This window comes from Podarcis raffonei, chromosome Z (genome assembly GCF_027172205.1).
Source record: "Podarcis raffonei isolate rPodRaf1 chromosome Z, rPodRaf1.pri, whole genome shotgun sequence".
In the NCBI taxonomy this organism is placed as follows: domain Eukaryota; kingdom Metazoa; phylum Chordata; class Lepidosauria; order Squamata; family Lacertidae; genus Podarcis; species Podarcis raffonei.
Window position 1 is genome coordinate 33,770,597 of NC_070621.1, and position 18,219 is coordinate 33,788,815.

The 18,219-nt window shown below is 43.6% G+C and overlaps 2 long non-coding RNA genes across 2 annotated transcripts; one reads left to right on the top strand and one right to left on the bottom strand.

The window, feature by feature from the left end:
- Positions 1 to 280: 280 nt before the first annotated feature.
- Positions 281 to 16,833, top strand: LOC128406744 (uncharacterized). Its single transcript, XR_008328599.1, has 5 exons — positions 281 to 380; positions 3,483 to 3,562; positions 5,217 to 5,303; positions 15,092 to 15,238; positions 16,734 to 16,833. It is a non-coding gene; the product is annotated as an uncharacterized LOC128406744 (long non-coding RNA).
- Positions 16,665 to 17,463, bottom strand: LOC128406746 (uncharacterized). Its single transcript, XR_008328600.1, has 2 exons — positions 17,123 to 17,463; positions 16,665 to 16,755 (listed from the first exon to the last, which is right to left on the bottom strand). It is a non-coding gene; the product is annotated as an uncharacterized LOC128406746 (long non-coding RNA).
- Between the last annotated feature and the right edge of the window lie 756 nt (positions 17,464 to 18,219).

Sequence of the window (18,219 nt, forward strand, 5' to 3'; positions counted from 1 at the left end):
TTACAGACTCCGCTAACCCAGAAATAGTACCTCAGGTTAAGAACTTTACCTCAGGATGAGAAAAGAAATTGCGTGACGGCAGCAGGAGGCCCCATTAGCTAAAGTGGTGCTTCAGGTTAAGAACAGTTTCAGGTTAAGAACGGACCTCTGGAACGAATTAAGTTCTTAACCTGAGGTAGCACTGTATTGATCTATTGATCTGCTGCTGCTGCTCTGGTGAGTGCTGGGAGGACCGCTCTCTCTCCTGCCAACTCCATTGGGCCTAGGGGGCGGGGCCTGCACTCACTACTACAGTTTAGAGGCCTGAGCAGCTACCTGCAGCAAGTGACAAAAATGGTTTTAAATGTTTTAAGTGTTTTTAATTTGCTGCACCTTAAATGGTTGTTGTTGTTTTTTATAATATATTATTTTATTATTTTATTTCCGCTTGGGGTGGGATAAGTATTTAGTCAGGGTGGGGAGTAGTTTAATTTTAGCACTATTATTTCTTGCTTTGTTTTTATTTTTATTATTATTATTCTGTTAAGTTATTATATAGTTTGTATTTTGCTTTTTAAGGGGAAGGATCAGGGCTGCCTGGGAGTGGGCCTCAGCCAATAGAATGGCTGGGGCAGGTTCCACCACGGGGGGATGTATTGGGACACCCAATCTCAGTGATCACGGGCAGCAGGAGGAGTTATGCTAAGACCAGACCATGTCATTACCGAGGAGGCAGGTTTAGTCGTCGTTTGAGGACTATCCCTGCCTCCAGGTCTGGTCCTGACAGGAAGGATACTGGAATCAGCAAGGGAAACCCACATGACCTGAAAGTGTTGCTGTGCAATGCCAGGTCAAACCAGGTCAATGATGAATAAAACCACTGCCATCCACGACCTGATTGTGGATGGAGGATTTGACCTGGCATGTGTGACAGAGACCTGGCTGGATGAAGCAGATGGGCCTGTCCTTGCCGCTGCTTGCCCACCAGGTTTCTCTTACGCACAGCAACCCAGGTCATGTGGGCGGGGAGGGGGGGTTGCAGTGATTTTTAGGAAGTCATTAGTCTGCACCAGGTGTCCTATTGGGAAGTCCTAGTTTTCTGAGTGTATGTTCTGGAAGTTGGGTAATAGGGGCAGTACAGGATTCCATTTAGTGTACCGACCTCCCCACTGCATCAAGGATTCCCTACCCGAGCTGCTTCGGGTTATGGCAGATATGCTCCTGGAGACACCTAGTTTGGTTGTCCTGGGGGATTTTAACATCCATGCCGACACGACCTTACAAGGGGCCGCTCAGGACTTCGTGGAAAGCATGGCCTCCATGGGGCTGTCCCTGAATAGGTTTGGCCCAACTCATAGCCGCGGACATGCCTTAGACTTGGTGTTTACCTCTATGGATGTTGATCATCTGACACTAACTAAAAGTGAAACAAAAGAAGTGCCATGGTCAGATCACTTCCTGGTGCAACTGGACTTCTCCGCGACCCTTCTCCTCTGCAGGGAGGTGGGACCGATTCGAATGGTCCACCCCCGCTACTTAATGGACCCAATTGGCTTCCAGAGAGTGGTAGGGGATGCTTTATCCCAAGCTGATGGCCTTTCAGCTGAGTCCCTGGTGGCCCACTGGAATACGGAGTTAACCAGGGCTATTGACTGTCTGGCTCTGAAGCGCCCTCTCCGATTGCATGGAGCCCAGACAGCCCCATGGTTTTCCCTGGAGCTGAGGGCGATGAAACAATCACTGAGACGGCTAGAGCGCCAGTGGCGGAAAACTCATTCTGAATCAGACTGGACATAGGCTAGAGCTCAACGTTGAGCCTACCAAGTAGCAATGGCAACGGCAAAGAGGGTCTTCTTCGCCGCCTCTATTGCATCTGCAGAAAACAGCAGGAGACTTTTTCAGGTGGTTCGCAATCTATTGGAACCACCTGCACCACTGGGGCCTGGTAGGGACCCCAAGATCTCCTGCAATGCTTTTGCAAAGTTTTTTGCACATAAAGTCACTCAGATTCAGAAGGAGGTAGACTCCACCGTGGGAGCAGGGCCAGGGCGGGAGAGTGTTAGAGTTCTGTTTAGTCCCTGGTCCTGAATGGGGTAACTGTGCCCCTGAAGGACCAGGTGCGCAGCCTCGGAGTTATTTTGGACTCACAGCTGTCCATGGAGGCGCAGGTTAATTCTGTGTCCAGGGCAGCTGTCTACCAGCTCCACCTGGTACACACGATAAGACCCTACCTGCCCGCAGACTGTCTTGCCAGAGTGGTGCATGCTCTAGTTATCTCCCGCTTGGACTACTGCAATGCGCTCTACATGGGGCTACTTTTGAAGGTGACCCGGAAACTGCAATTAATCCAGAATGCGGCAGCTAGACTGGTGACTGGGAGTAGCCGCCAGGACCACATAACACCGGTCCTGAAAGATCTGCATTGGCTCCCAGTACATTTCCGAGCACAATTCAAAGTGTTGGTGCTAACCTTTAAAGCCCTAAACGGCCTCGGTCCTGTATACCTGAAGGAGCATTTCCACCTACATCGTTCAGCCCAAACACTGAGATCCAGCGCTGAGGGTCTTCTAGCGGTTCCCTCATTGCGAGAAGTGAGGTTACAGGGAACCAGACAAAGGGCCTTCTCGGTAGTGGCGCCCATCCTGTGGAACACCCTCCCTTCAGATGTGAAGGAAATAAGCAGCTATCCTATTTTTAAAAGACATCTGAAGGCAGCCCTGTTCAGGAAAGTTTTTAATATTTAATGCTGTACTGTTTTTAACACTTGATTGGGAGCCGCCCAGAGTGGCTGGGGAAACTCAGCCAGATGGGCGGGGCATAAATAAATAAATAAATAAATAAATAAATAAATAAATAAATTTATTACTGGTCTAAGGGAGCAGAACCTGCAGCCTTCAGGATGATACTGGACTACAACTCTCAAATCTTCTTGGCCGTTGGCCATGCTGTCTGGGGCTGATGACAGTTGGGAGTCTGACGTTTGAAGGCCGCTCTGTTCCCTATCCCTGCGTCATTAAGATAAATATAACACCCCTGATTTAATAAGTACAATAATATATTGCTCATGTTTTATGCTTAGGCTTATCAGCCTTATGCTTATCAGGTGCCTAAAACAGAGAGCAGCAGCAGCCAAGGTAGTTTTGGAACGTTAAGTTAGTGTTTTCAGTTTTCTCTGGATTTGAAACGAAACAGATGAAGAGGACCTCTCTTCTCAAAAGATTGGTCCTTGATCCTGTAATGCAGTAAGGCTAGCATAATAGAACTGGGGTTTTCCAGAATGGTATTTTATGGAATCTCGGGTCAACATGGGTTTAGTAAGCGTCTTCAGTCTAAAACTGAGAAGATGCAGAAATCAACCACTAGATGGCAGCTGTGATTTGGTTTAGGCTAGAAGCAGAGAAAGATGCAAGGCCTCAGAGCGGTGCTCAAAATAAGAATAACTGAACTTTTTAAAACAATATAGTTATATCATTACTGAAATGCCCAATGTGTTTGTATTAAAGGTTGCAGAAAGGCCATAGTTCAATGGTAGAGTATCTGATTTGCACATAGAAGTTACAAGGTTCATTTCGTGCATCCTCAGGTAGGTCTGAAAAGATTCTACTGTATGTCTGACATCCTGGAGAGCTGCTGCCAGTCCATGCAGACACTACTGACCTAGATGGACCAATTCTCTGACTCAGTAGAAGGCAGTTTCCTCTGTTAACATTCTGCTTTCAAGTGTACTGGGCTTTTTGCTATTATATAGAATTATATTATTTGATAGCTTGATTTTTTTAAAGCACCGTTTTACAAACTTAGCCCTTCCTCAACTTCTTTTGGTTTTGGGTGCTGCCCCACTTTCCCCACTGTGACCTAGAGCAAAAATGTAGAGCTGAAAAGAAAGTTTGAAATTGTCCAGAATTTCAAGTTTTGCTATTCCTGTTTGGAATGTGAAATATTGAACTCCCAACACTGAAATATGCATTTTGAATTTGAATTTTTACCTCAATATTCAAGTGCTTTATTCACATTGTGTCTCAGCAGATATCAAATATGGAATCTCAAAAGCTGTCAAATCCTAAATGTATGTTGTCTGTCAAACGCTATCAAGTGCCAAATATTATTTCATGTTAACCATAGTATGCAATCAGACACTAAATATTGCATGCCAACCATAAAATATTGTTGAATCATTACACGACAGGTATTAAATATTGTGAAAGGTCAACTACTGAAACAAAATGTTGTAGGATGTCAAATACTTGGCAGATATCCTACTTAAGAAAATGATCTGGAGACTATTTCACAAAAGTGGCAGAGGAAAAATTCTGAGTTTTTTTGTTTTTTTTGATAAGTTGGAAGCAACTTTCAGTTCAGCTCTACTAGCTGTAGAGTGCGTACAAGCACTATCTTGCCCAAGGTTCTTCCGGGCAAGAAAAACCATGAAACTTGCAAACAAATCAAACCACAGAAAACAAAACAGCAGTGTAAGACTTTGCTTAGAAGTACTTGCAAGTTCGCTGTCTGAGATGTTGGAGAATTCCATCAGCAATAGAAATGGGAGTAGAAATTACTGCACTTCTATGTTTGCTGGAGGTCAGGAACAGAAATCATGCCAGAGAGTATTAGTAGTATTCACTATCGGGGAGGGAGGCACCTGCAAATTATGTTTCTTTCTGCATTGTTTGTGGGGAGGTTATACAACAATGAACATTCATCCTCCCCCCCCATTAATATTTTTTTGAGCTTAAATATTACATTTTGGTGCTGGAGGAGACTCCTGAGAGTCCTATGGACTGCAAGAAGATCAAACCTATCCATTCTTAAGGAAATCAGCCCTGAGTGCTCACTGGAAGGACAGATCCTGAAGCTGAGAATCCAATACTTGGGCCACCTCATGAGAAGAGAAGACTCTCTGGAAAAGACCCTGATGTTGGGAAAGATGGAGGGCACAAGGAGAAGGGGACGACAGAGGACGAGATGGTTGGACAGTGTTCTCAAAGCTACCAGCATGAGTTTGACCAAACTGCGGGAGGCAGTGGAAGACAGGAGTGCCTGGCGTGCTCCGGTCCATGGGATCACAAAGAGTCGGACACGACTAAACGACTAAACAACAACAACATTACATTTTGTCACTCAACAATTGTGTCTAATTCTAGTTGTATCATTTTCTAGCCGTACAACACCCATTTTGAGGTGAAGTGACCATAATAGCATTATGCTAGCAAAAGTTTTATTTTAAATTCCTTTCCTAGCATGAAAATTGCCTGCTTCACAGCTACTGCACACTGCATCAAAATCTTCATCAAGCTATCTACTATGATTTCAAGGTCTCATTCCTGGTGAGCATATATGTGAAATTAAGATATTTTTGCTCCAACACAACATAGCTGTGATGAGCCTGTTGACAGCTATCTGCCAATCACCCATTCCCACCACCATTCTGAGTAATACCCCTCCCCACCTTCTCACTATATAGAGCGATCTGGCAACTTCTGTTCCAAGTGTATCTGAAGAAGTGTGCATGCACACGAAAGCTCATACAAATAACAAACTTAGTTGGTCTTTAAGGTGCTACTGGAAGGAATTTTTTTTTTTGTTTTAACAGTAAAGTAATACAGCATTCTAAAATCATTTCATTATAAAATCAGTTCAATCAAATTAATGGCAACCATTGGGCTAGAGTTCTGTGAGGATTACCAAAGGAGGGGGTCAGGTTGTGCCCTGGCCAAAGGCCTGGTGGAACAGCTCTGTCTTGCAGGTCCTGCAGAAAGATGTCAAGTCCCGCAGGGCCCTAGTCTCTTGTGGCAGAGCGTTCCACCAGATTGGAGCCACAGCCGAAAAAGCCCTGGCTCTGGTTGAGGCGAGCCTAACCTCCCTGTGGCCCGGGACCTCCAAGATGTTTTTGTTTGAAGACCGTAAGGTCCTCCGTGGGATATACCAGGAGAGGCAGTCCCGTAGGTACGAGGGTCCCAGGCCGTACAAGGCTTTAAAAGTTAAAACCAGTACCTTAAACCTGATCCTGTACTCCACCGGGAGCCAGTGCAGCTGGTATAGCACTGGGTAAATATGATCCCACAGTGAGGACCCTGTAAGGACGCCGCGGCATTCTGCACCTGTTGGAGTTTCTGGGTCAGTCTCAAGGGCAGCCCCATGTAGAGTGAGTTACAATAATCCAGTCTGGAGGTGACCGTTGTGTGGATCACAGTGGCTAGGTCAGGGCAAGAGAGGTAAGAAGCCAACTGCTTAGCTTGGCAGAGATGAAAAAATGCCGCCTTTGTTATAGCTGCAATCTGCACCTCCATGGAAAGGGAGGTGTCGAAGATTACACCCAAACTCTTAACGGATGGTGCTGGCACTAATTGTGCCCCCGCAAGAGATGGGCATTGCCCCCCATCCCATATCATCCTGACCCAGCCAAAGGACCTCTGTCTTCGAAGGATTTAACTTCAGCCGGCTCCCACGTAACCATCCAGCCACAGCTTCCAAACATCTGATCAGTGTGTCTGGGGCCGAGTCAGGATGGTCATCCATCAACAGATAGAGCTAGGTGTCATCAGCATACTGATGGCAGCCCAACCCAAAACTCCGGACAAGCTGGGCGTGGGGGCGCATAAAGATGTTGAAAAGCATCGGAGAGAGTATCGCACCCTGTGGCACTCCACACACCAAGGAGTGGCACAATGACAGTTTCCCCCCAAGCGCCACCCTCTGTCCCCAGCCAGAGAGAAACGAGTGCAGCCATTGAAGGACTGTGCCTTGGATCCCCACATTGGTGAGGCAGTGGTCCAGGAGTTCATGACTGACCATGTCAAAGGCTGCTGACAGGTCTAAAAGAATCAGCAGCCCCAACCCGCCTCGATCTAGCTGCCTATGGAGATCATCTGTTAGGGCGACCAGAGCCGTCTCGGTCCCATGACCAGAGTGGAAGCCGGATTGGAATGGATCCAGAGCCAATGTTTCATCCAGAAACCCACCAAGCTGTTCAGAAACCGCTCTCTCAATCACCTTACCCAGGAATGGAAGATTCGAAACCGGGCGGTAATTAATTAATTAAATTGGAAAATAAACCACAAAACATTCCACAGCTAAACAGAACTACCATATAACATACATTCAGGGAAGAAAAACCACCTAAATAGTAGGAGAACAACAATGAAGCATCTAACAGTAAAAAAGCAAAACTTAAATATAATCATGAAACAATGGACTATAAAGAACTAAAACAGATGGCAAAGGAAGGAGCGGGGGGGGGGGGAGAAAGAAAAAAGAAAAATGGTTCTTGTAGCAGATGAAGTTCTTGTAGCATCACACGCCAGCTTGAGTCTACTCAAATGATCTCCGAATCTGCCAACCTGGACAACCAGGCGACATCGGGGGATGGGCAAAACAAGGAGGGGCAGGCTCAGTAAATGCCCTGTTCGATGTTGATGCCATGCCCGATGGTCTCAGGGGGCCCTCCCCTTGGTGTTGCGCTAGCACTTGTAGTGGCAGAGAAAGTGTTCCTCTTAGCATCAGGAGTCCTCTGGTTTCCCCCACAGCTGGTATTCTCAGGGCCATGGGATGATACCTCCGGGGGGGTGGGGGGAGCCTCCATTACATCATCCTTCTCCATGCCAGGGTGGGAGCCACCAGTGTTGCTACCTCCAGGACTGACCGTCCTCCAGCTGCCACCTGGGTAGGTTCAATCTTGGGTGTCTTGAGACCTGAGAGGTTCAGAATTGGCCTCATCCTAAACTCCAGCTGCCACCTGAAGAACGGATGTCGACTCATCCCCAGGTGGAAGGCCCTCACCACAAAGGCCCCTGAGAGCTTTGGCCTCATGTAAGTTCTGTTGGTTACCCCCTCTGCTATGGCCAGCTGCCAGCCCTGTGGCTTAAGAGCCTCTTGCATCTTGAGGGTGGAACCTACTCCCCTCTGGCTTCCCCAGGTGCCTTTCAGTTGAATAATATATCTTGACCCAGGCTCCATGTCGACCATTTAATCAGTCTGTTTCAGTTAGGAGTACAGTGGTACCTCGGGTTACATACGCTTCAGGTTACATACGCTTCAGGTTACAGACTCCGCTAACCCAGAAATAGTACCTCGGGTTAAGAACTTTGCTTCAGGATGAGAACAGAAATTGTGCGGCGGCGGAGCAGCGGCAGCGGGAGGCCCCATTAGCTAAAGTGGTGCTTCAGGTTAAGAACAGTTTCAGGTTAAGAACAGACCTCCAGAACGAATTAAGTTCTTAACCTGAGGTACCACTGTACTGCTGGCATGCAGGACAGTTGGATTCACAACTGGGAATATAGAAGCGAGGCATACAGCACAGTTGGATTCACAAGCTAAGAAGGTAGAGGCAAGCCCAAATGGAACACTCTTGTAACATAGCGTCTTCGGTAGCAATAACCTTTCTCCACCTCCCTTAGTTCATTTAAAACGCCGAGTCAAAGCCTGTGTCAGAGTCAGTTCGGAAAAAAGTTCAGAAGATTAATTAAAATTGTTTAGAGTTATGAGTCCTTGGAATAGGCTGGGCGGTAGCTGTTAAGCTGTTCGACTTTGTTAGATCTAATTTATGGTGCCAGCTTCACAAGTTCTCTGATATAAGACCCCAGGTTACCAAACACATAAAACATACCCTACTTTCGATAAGAAGAGGGTTTAAAAGTTACAAAATTAAAAAGTTAAAAAAGTTAAAAGGAGTAGGAGCCCCCAAGATACAATTGAGGAGAGCTCTAACAAGCGCGTCTAATCTAGCGTACCATCTGGATCCAGTACTCCAAGGAGAATTAGTAGTAAATTCCCTTCCTTCTCTCTCTCGCTTTCTCTCCCCCTTGTTAGTTAATGACACTTTTGACCCTTGAAAACACACACATAAAAATGCTGAATTCCCCTCTGCTCTCATTAAAACCTGAAGCTAGTATTCATGCACTAATTTGAATAGATTGATCACAGAGATTTATCTCTGAACTTCCTGGTAGCGGCAAACCTTTTAAAAATAACAAAAATTGTGGTGTGTTCATATGCATGCCTCAGAAGTAACTCATCATAATCAAATATAAGCCAGGTTTTCCCAGTCAGGCCCAGATTGGTGTAATCTGCTCAAATCATCTTGCCTCAGTGAGCATCTGGGTTGCTGAATTCTGCACCTGCTGAAGCTTCTGAACTGTTCTCAGAGGCAGCCCCACATATAATACATTGCAGTAATCCAACCTAGAGGTTATAGAAAATAGGAAGAGTATAAAGAAAGAGTACAGTTGTACCTTGGAAGACAAACGGAATCCGTTCCGGAAGTCTGTTCAACTTCCAAAATGTTCAGAAACCAAAGTGTGGCTTCTGATTGGCTGCAGGAAGCTCCTGCAGCCAATCGTAAGCTGTGGAAGCCCTGTCGGATGTTTGACTTCCAGAAATAGAGTCGCAAACCGGAACATTCACTTCTGGGTTTGCAGCATTTGGGAGCCAAAACAGTCAAGAACTAAGCTGTTTGAAAACCAAGGTACGACTGCATTAGATAAATTCACAGAGCAGAAGGCTATCAATGGCTATTAGCCATGATGACTATGCTCTGCCTCCATGGCCGTAGGCAGTAATGGTTCCGGATTCCAATTTATGGGAATCACAGGTGGGGAGAGCACTGTTGTACTCAGGTTCTGTTTGTGGGCTTCCCATGGGCATCTTGGTGGCCACTGGGGAACAGGAGACTGAACTACATAGGCCATGGCAAAGAGTGATTTCAAGGTATATCTGGCAGGGGAAGAAGCCGAGAATAAAATTTAAGTTATTGACGGATGTAAAAGAAAGAGGAGGCTTCGCCCTGCCAGATATGAGACTGTACTATGAAGCAGCATGTATATGCTGGATAAAGGAATGGATAAAGCTAGAAAACAATGAGTTACTAGATCTTGAGGGTTTCGACAACAGATTTGGGTGGCATGCGTATCTATGGTGTGATAAAAAAAGGGTTCACAAAGGATTTGGAAACCATATCTTCAGAGGTCCACTAATAGAGGTCTGGGAAAGATATAAAAATATATTAGAACCAAAAGTACCACATTGGTTATCTCCGCTAGAGGTACTGAGTGTTAAGAAGATTAATATGAGAGAAAAATGGGGTACATATGGCGAATTGGTAACCAGTGAAGGAGGAAAATGGAAATTGAAGCCATATGAACAAGTTAAAGAGTATATGAATGATTGGCTGCACTATTTCCAAGTAAATGAAACATTCAAAAAAGACTTGAAGGATAAAGGATATGTTGAAAAAGAATCAATTTTCCAAAAAGACATAATAAATAATGAGTATAAAACTCTGTCAAAAATGTATAAGATATTGTTGGAATGGTATACTAAGGATGAAGAGGTTAAATCGGTAATGATACAGTGGGCAAGGGATGTGGGGCACAACATTCAATTCGAAGAATGGGAAAAATTGTGGAAAGAGAACATAAGATTCACGGCTTGTACGTTACTGAAAGAGAATGTGATGAAAATGTTTTATAGATGGTATATGACACCTGTAAAATTAGCAAAGATGTATAAGGTTGATAACAAATGTTGGAAATGCAAAGAAAAAGAAGGGACGTTCTTTCATCAATGGTGGGAATGTAAGAAAGTGAGAAGCTTTTGGGAATTGATATATAATGAGTTGAAAAAAATGTTAAGATATACTTTTGTGAAAAAACCTGAAGCTTTTCTTTTAGGGATAGTAGGAAAGGACATAAGAAGGAAGGACTGCAAGCTTTTCCAATACGCAGTAACGGCAGCCAGAATTGTGTTGGCCCAGAAGTGGAAACAAGAAGAGATACCGACAGTAGAAGAATGGAGACTAAAATTGACAGATTATGCAGAACTGGATAAACTAACTGGGAAAATTAGATATAGTAAAGATCAAAAGTTTATTGAGGACTGGGAAAAATTTGTGGACTATCTGAAAAATACATGTGGTATTAACACAACGCTAGCAGGATTTCAAGAGGCACTGTAAAAAACAAATAAGTATTGTTTATTAGAAATATTAGGAATAAGGAGAAATATTGGCAATACGAAAAAAGGGAATGTGTATTAAAGGTATAAATATGGATGATTGTCAGAGACGCTGAAGGAAGTCCAAAACAGCTATGATTTGTTATATTCGGGATGAAATGTACAATTTGATGAAAACCAATAAAATTTATCAAAAAAAAAAAAAAAAGAACTACATAGGCCATGTGCCTGACCCAGCAGGTTCTTTTGACGTTCTTACATTTTTTGGGGGTTACAAAACTGTATCACAAAATTAGAAGTATTGAGTTCCAAAGGATAACTGTGTTGCATTTTGCTTATTAGTCCAGGATGTATAAACTAGGTTGGTTTGTAGAACCAAAGAAATCTGCCCTCCACCCCTAGTACCTATATTTTAGAGAGATTAGATAGATGATAGATAGATAGATGATAGATGATAGATAGATGATAGATGATAGATAGATGATAGATAGATAGATAGATAGATAGATAGATAGATAGATGATAGATAGATTAGATAGATAGATAGATAGATAGATAGATAGATAGATAGATATAGATAGATGATAGAGAGATAGATAGATAGATAGATAGATAGATAATGATGATAGATAGATAGATAAATAGATAGATGATGATAGATAGATAGATAGATGATAGATGATAGATGATAGATAGATAGATAGATAGATAGATAGATAGATAGATATGTATGTATGCTGATCAGCATCCTTTTGCTTTCCCCAGTAGGGGAAGGGAGACTGAAAACTACTACTCAGCTCAAAATCCCTGACTACAGTTCTTCCCACTTCCGTCATAATTCTCCAGTTCAAACAGACCCTTCTCTGAAAGCAAAAAGTGGCTCTGCTGTGAAGGTGATTGATATAGTCTATACCAGGGGTCAGCAAGATAAGGCCCATGGGGGTTGTTTAACCAGCCCATGGACCCCTGCCGCCCACTCGGTCGGCTCCTGTGCACCGCACTAAATCAGCACAGAGCACAGAGGGGACTGCCTTCCACGACGCTGACCAGCTTCCCATTGGCTGCAGGAAGCTTCTGCTGCCAATGGAAACCTGCGCATGCCTCCTCTGCGCCGGAAGGAGCGCTGGAAATAGCGTTTGCGCATGCGTGTGTGCACTCCAGCCCACCACAGCGTCTGCGGGACCGTGAACCGGCCCAAGCCCCAAATACTTTGCCGACCCCGGTCTATACTTAGCCTTCTATAGCTCAAGTTTTATTTTGCTTTTAATTGGGTCTTTATAGGCAATATTTATAGGCAGCAGTGACCATGCCATTGCTGGGTGTAGCAATAAAATTTTCATATCCTTGTTCTATTTTTTAAAAACAAGTAATTCCCAAAGAACATTTGAGAAACACAGTATTCCTACTTTACCTGCTAAATTAAACTTGTCACGTTAAAAGGCTGGTCTTCACTCATTAAAAGGGCAGACAAACATTGTAAAATTAAAATCAATCATGCCTGAATTTTTTATCACTACAAGAAATCTATACCCACCCGAAGTACACAGTAAATTATTATAACCTCAAAGTTTTGGAGTGCAAATGTATTGTGGAAGGCACCTCTGAAAGCTGAGAAGTAGCAGTTGTTTTGGCAGCTAAGTCCGGGGTTCAGGTTCTACACTCTTATTGACTAAGAAATATTTAAGAGATATTAGGACACTCAGAAATACAGGATGGCAGCTATTCATGCTTCTGATGTGGGACACACAAAGAGATGTAGACAGACATCAACAATATGATGTGAAACTCACATCTGCTCCAGACTAATGACTTAACTGCACTATACATTTAAAGCACCATTGTACCGCTTTAAACAGTCATTCCTACAAATAATTCTTAAGGGTACTCAGCAGGGTTTTTTTCCCCAGCCAGAACTCACCGGAACTCAGTTCTGGCCCCTCTCAGGTGGGCGCCATTGCCATTATAAGAGAACAAGGGAGGAGTTCATGGTGAGTTCCAGCACCTCTTTTTCTAGAAAAATAGCACTGGTACTGAGACTTGTAGGGGACCCCCTCCCCCAACAGAGTTACAGATCCCACGGTTCCCTTGTAAGAGGGATTGATTGTTAAGCCATTCTGTATTTTGTTGCATGCCATCCCAGTCTCCAAGTGGTTCCAGACGTTTATCCAATCTAGGGGTTCACAGCATTAACATGAATTCCTAGTAAAGCCAGGCTAACTTCCTGGTCAGGTGATGGCCCTCTAAGTATAGGAATTCATAGGATCAAAGAATTGTAAAGTTGGAAGGGACCCATGAGGGTAATCTAGTCCCAGCCCCTGCAATGCAGGAATCTTTTTGCTCAGTGTGGGGCTCAAACTCATAACCCTGAAATTAAGAGTCTCATGTTCTACCAACTGAGCTAATGCCTGCTGGACCCAGGAGTCAGAAGGAGGCTCATGTGTACAGCCTATCCCCACATCCCCTGCAACTCGTAACAACATTATAGCTCCGTCACAGGTGCCTTAAATAGCTTGACTGCAAAGCTCTGGCTCAATCTAGACACGTCAAAGAAGCGATTCAGATAAGCGCATTGTAAACTCATACAGGGAAATCTGGTTGGGAAAGACGGGACTGCACAGCGCCATCTGGTGTCACAGTGTTATATCACATATACAACACATATACAGTGGTACCTCGGGTTACAGACGCTTCAGGTTACAGACTCCGCTAAGCCAGAAACAGTACCTTGGGTTAAGAACTTTGCTTCCGGATGAGAACAGAAATCGCGTGGCTGCAGCGGAAGGCCCTATAAGCTAAAGTGGTACTTCAGGTTAAGAACAGTTTCAGGTTAAGAACAGACCCGAGGTACCACTGTAATACGCTTTTTCTTTACCAATCTGAGTTCTCTGTTTGAAATAACCTCCTTACCCCATTTAAAGGAGGATGTTCCAAATGGCAGTGTGTAAATCCCCAGAGAGGATACCAGATGTTGGGCAGCTGGGTACCCACAACCATGTCAAATTTGGCCTGTGAAGTGGATCCTGATAATGATATGGTTTGTGGAACCAAACAGCTTCCCCACCCCTATGTTGCATTACAAACTGAATGATCTCTGCTGTTGCTATGCCAGCATCCTGCCCATGAAAACACAGGGTCATGATAACACAAGGTCCAGGCTGACATTATTTTGTAGAAGGGGCTCAAGGACATACTGGAACTTCAAGTTTGTTCATTTGATGTGGATTAAAGTGCTGCTGCTCTAACACAACAAATCCATTATGAACCACCTTCACCCCATAGTTTTTGATATTAGAAAAATGATGAGCAAATGCATTAAAAGGTGTGGGAACAATGAACGATGAAAATGAAGATGTTTAAACACCCCACAACCAAGATCAGGATGAATGTTCATTGCCATAACCAAATCAGAATGAATGCTCAATAAAGGCTGTTGACTACCAAACAAATCAGGATGAATGTGAATAAACAGTGTCACACCCACACCACACATTTAAAACACTCTTATACCACTTTAAATGGAATTGTTAGACGACCCATTAGCAAACTACAGTTCCCGAGATTATTTGGGGAAAGCCATGACGTTTAAAGTGGCATGAGAGTGCTTTAAATGTCACGTGTGGATGTGATATCGTAAGTCTGGAGGAGCCCTTTATTAGAAGGATTTATTATTTCTAAGTTGCTTTGAGAAGTTATTGCAGTTAGGCCTGAAAAGCTAGATGTGTGCTGCACCCCATAGTCACCTTTGACAGGACTTTACCATCTAGGGGGTCCTTTACGTTGACCTTTGCTGTGGTTAGAAAGCACACTACAATGTTTACATGAAAGAAACACTTAGAAGTACTCAAATTATTTCATAGAAAGTGTTTATCTATAATGAATCTATAATCAACTCATCTTGATTATTCTGAACAAGTACTTACCAGAACAGAAGTGGGTGAGAAATAATTTTTGTAGCTTCTGGAGTTAACACACACACACACACACACAGAGAGAGAGAGAGAGAGAGAGAGAGAGAGAGAGAGAGAGAGAGCAACCATTTCCTTTTAAAAAGTTGAGCAGGGGAAAACCCAACAATACTTATGGGCTTGGCTTAGGACATCACATCCCTGCCCAGTTCATAAAATCAATGAAGCAGGTGAAAAGAAGCAAACTTTCTATTTCCCAGAAGGAGACTCTACAGGCAGAAGGACTCCTGAGAACAGTTCCAAAAAAGGAAGCTCTCCTAGGGTCACAGGCGTGCCAGATAAGAGACATCGCAGACTCTCTGATGGGGAACTGGGCCGTCAACCATTGGTTTTCAGCTCTTGTGATTGTAAGTAACTCTTGTTAAGTTCTAAAGGGATAGATTTGAGAAGCAAGGAAGATGCCACACTCTGGGAACTGTAACTCTGTGAGGCGAAGAGAGGTCTCCATATAACTCTTAGTACCTGTAACAAGGGACGTGGGTGGCACTGTGGGTTAAACCACTGAGCCTTGGGCTTGCCGATCAGAAGGTCGGCAGTTCAAATCCCCGTGACAGGGTGAGCTCCTGTTGCTCGGTCCCTGCTCCTGCCCACCTATCAGTTTGAAAGCACGTCAAAGTGCAAGTAGATAAATAGGTACCACTCCGGTGGGAAGGTAAACGGTGTTTCCATGTGCTGCTCTGGTTCTCCAGAAGCAGCTTAGTCATGCTGGCCACATGACCCGGAAGCTGTACGCCGGCTCCCTCGGCCAATAAAGCAAGATGAGCGCCGCAACCCCAGAGTCAGTCACGACTGGACCTAATGGTCAGGGGTCCCTTTCCCTTTACCTTACCCGTAACAAACTACAGTCCCCATGATGGTTTAAAGTGGTATGGTGCTGTTTTACATCTTATAGTGCAGATGGGGCCTAAGTTTTAGGTATGTGCTTGAATCACTCCTACAAAATAAAAGTCTTGAGGTACCTTAATAGGACTTCTGTCTGATCTCACAGGGCTCTCCTTAGGTATTTTAAGGAAATTTTACAGTTGTGGTGCCACTACTGAGAAGGCACCTGCTCCCAGTTAAGCATGCAGGGTATCTTTTGACATTTACTAACATAATATGTATGCAGTGCTTTTTTTCTGGGGAGACTCAGGTGTATAAATACCCCTAAACATTTTGTGAATCTAAATTTGGCCTCATTGAGGGGCAGTATTTCAATATGAGTAGGAAAATGAGAGTACAGTACTCCTTAACCTTTTTTAAAAAGAAAAAAAGCACTGTATGTATGTAGAAGGGATCTGTTTTTTGTTTCTGTGCAATTAGGTGGATGCCCTAGAACAGTGATCTTCTATGTTTTGGGGTGAATCATTTTTTCTGAAAGATAACTGGATTTATGTACTCCCTCTCCATGTATGCCTATAAATACATGTCCAAATGCAAGCTGAAGCTAACACTTCATGCCTCTGATGAAGTGGAATCTAGACTGGGGATGGAAGGATCTGTCAATTTCATTTCTCACAAATTCTATTTCTTTTCAATATTCAGTTTCCCATATTTCTGCAGCAATTTGTGACTTTCTTTTTTTAAAAAAATCTTCATCATTTTTGAGTGAATTACTCCCAATAAATGGATTTTTAACAGTTTTAACTGAAGTACACATTTATGCAAGTAATTTCTTCGAATATAATGCAATTTTGTAAACATTGTTAGTTGGAAAACCGTACTGCAAATTTGGATTTGTGCAAATTTTTAAGATGGCTGTGTTTCAGTTCTTACAACTGTTTAGTCTAATATTTTTTGTTTATTATTCATTAATTCATTAATTTTAATTATTACATTTGTATCTTGTCCTTCTTTCGGAAGGAGTCCAGGAAGGCAAGCATTTCTGCAACAACAAGAAAAACAAATAAAGTTAATAAAAACAAATTTAGAACATCTTAAAAAACTGTCAAAAACATCTAAAGCAAATTGAAGGACAGAGGCAACTAAATCATGTGTCAGCAGGGGGGAGTGATGGAAGGCAGTGATGGTGCCTGCCCAGTGTCAATATTATTTATTTTATTTCATAGAACCATAGAATTGTAGAGTTGGGAGGGACCTCAAGGCTCATCTAATTCAGTCCCCAGCAATGCAGGAATCTGAACTAGCTCATACATGACAGATGGCCTAGCCAACCTCTGCTTGAAGACCTCCAAGGAAGAAGAGCCCACAACCTCTCTTGGGATTCTGCTCCACTGTTAAACAGCTCTTACTGTCAGAAAGTTCTTCTTGATGTTCATGCAACCTGAAGCCATTGGTTTAGATCAGGGGTCAGCAGCCTTTTTCAGCCGTGGGCCTGTCCACCATCCCTCAGACCATGTGGTAGACCGGACTATGTTTTGAAGGAAAAAAATGAACGAATTCCTATGCCCCACAAATAACCCAGAGATGCATTTTAAATAAAAGGACACATTCTATTCATGTAAAAACACGATGATTCCCAAACCATCCCCGGGCCAGATTGAGAAGGCGATTGGGCCGCATCCAGCCCACAGGGCATAGGTTGCCTACCCCTGGTTTGGATCCTACCCTCCAGAGCAGGAGAAAAAAAGCTTGTTCCCTCTTCCATGGGACAGCCTGTTTGATACTTGAAGATGGCTTGAAGAAGAACTTACCCAGCTCCTTCAACCGCTCCTCAAAAGGCTTGGTTTCCAGATCCTTCATCATCTTGGTCACCCTCCTCTGCACATATTCCAGCTTGTCAATATCCTTCTTAAATCTTGTTTTCCCCCAGAACCCGGAACTTGAGGCAGTTCACATAAATTAACACAAATACAGATAAAGCACATGTTGCTTAAAGCGCATACAGTACAATGTTACTGTTGAAAATGGAATGCAACAGTGTAAATTACAGGCCTATTAAAATGCAGGTAGTTATGGCAAACACAGACAAACAGTGTAACACATTATTAACACCCTTTTCTTAAAAGCAATTGGTTCCTCATAGTCTGCTGGAATAAAGGAGTCTACACTTGCCAGCGGAAGGACAACAAGGAAGGAGCCAGTCCAACCTCTTTGGGAAGGGAGTTCCAAAACCTGGGAGCAGCCACCAAGAAGGCCATCTCCCACTTCCAAAATAGAAGTGTTGTCACAAGCAATGAGTCCTTTACCTACAGTGATAAAATAAAATCAATATTTACCAAAACAAAGCGAGAAAGTATAAAACCTGTTCAAAACCTCCATAACATCCTAACTTCCTCATACTTTATGGTGCAGGAATGTTCAGGAGCCAGTTGCAAAGTTGACTCAGAAGAACAAATTTGCTCTTCCTCCCTGCCAAGGCTGCTGCTTCTGTGCACACTGAGTGACA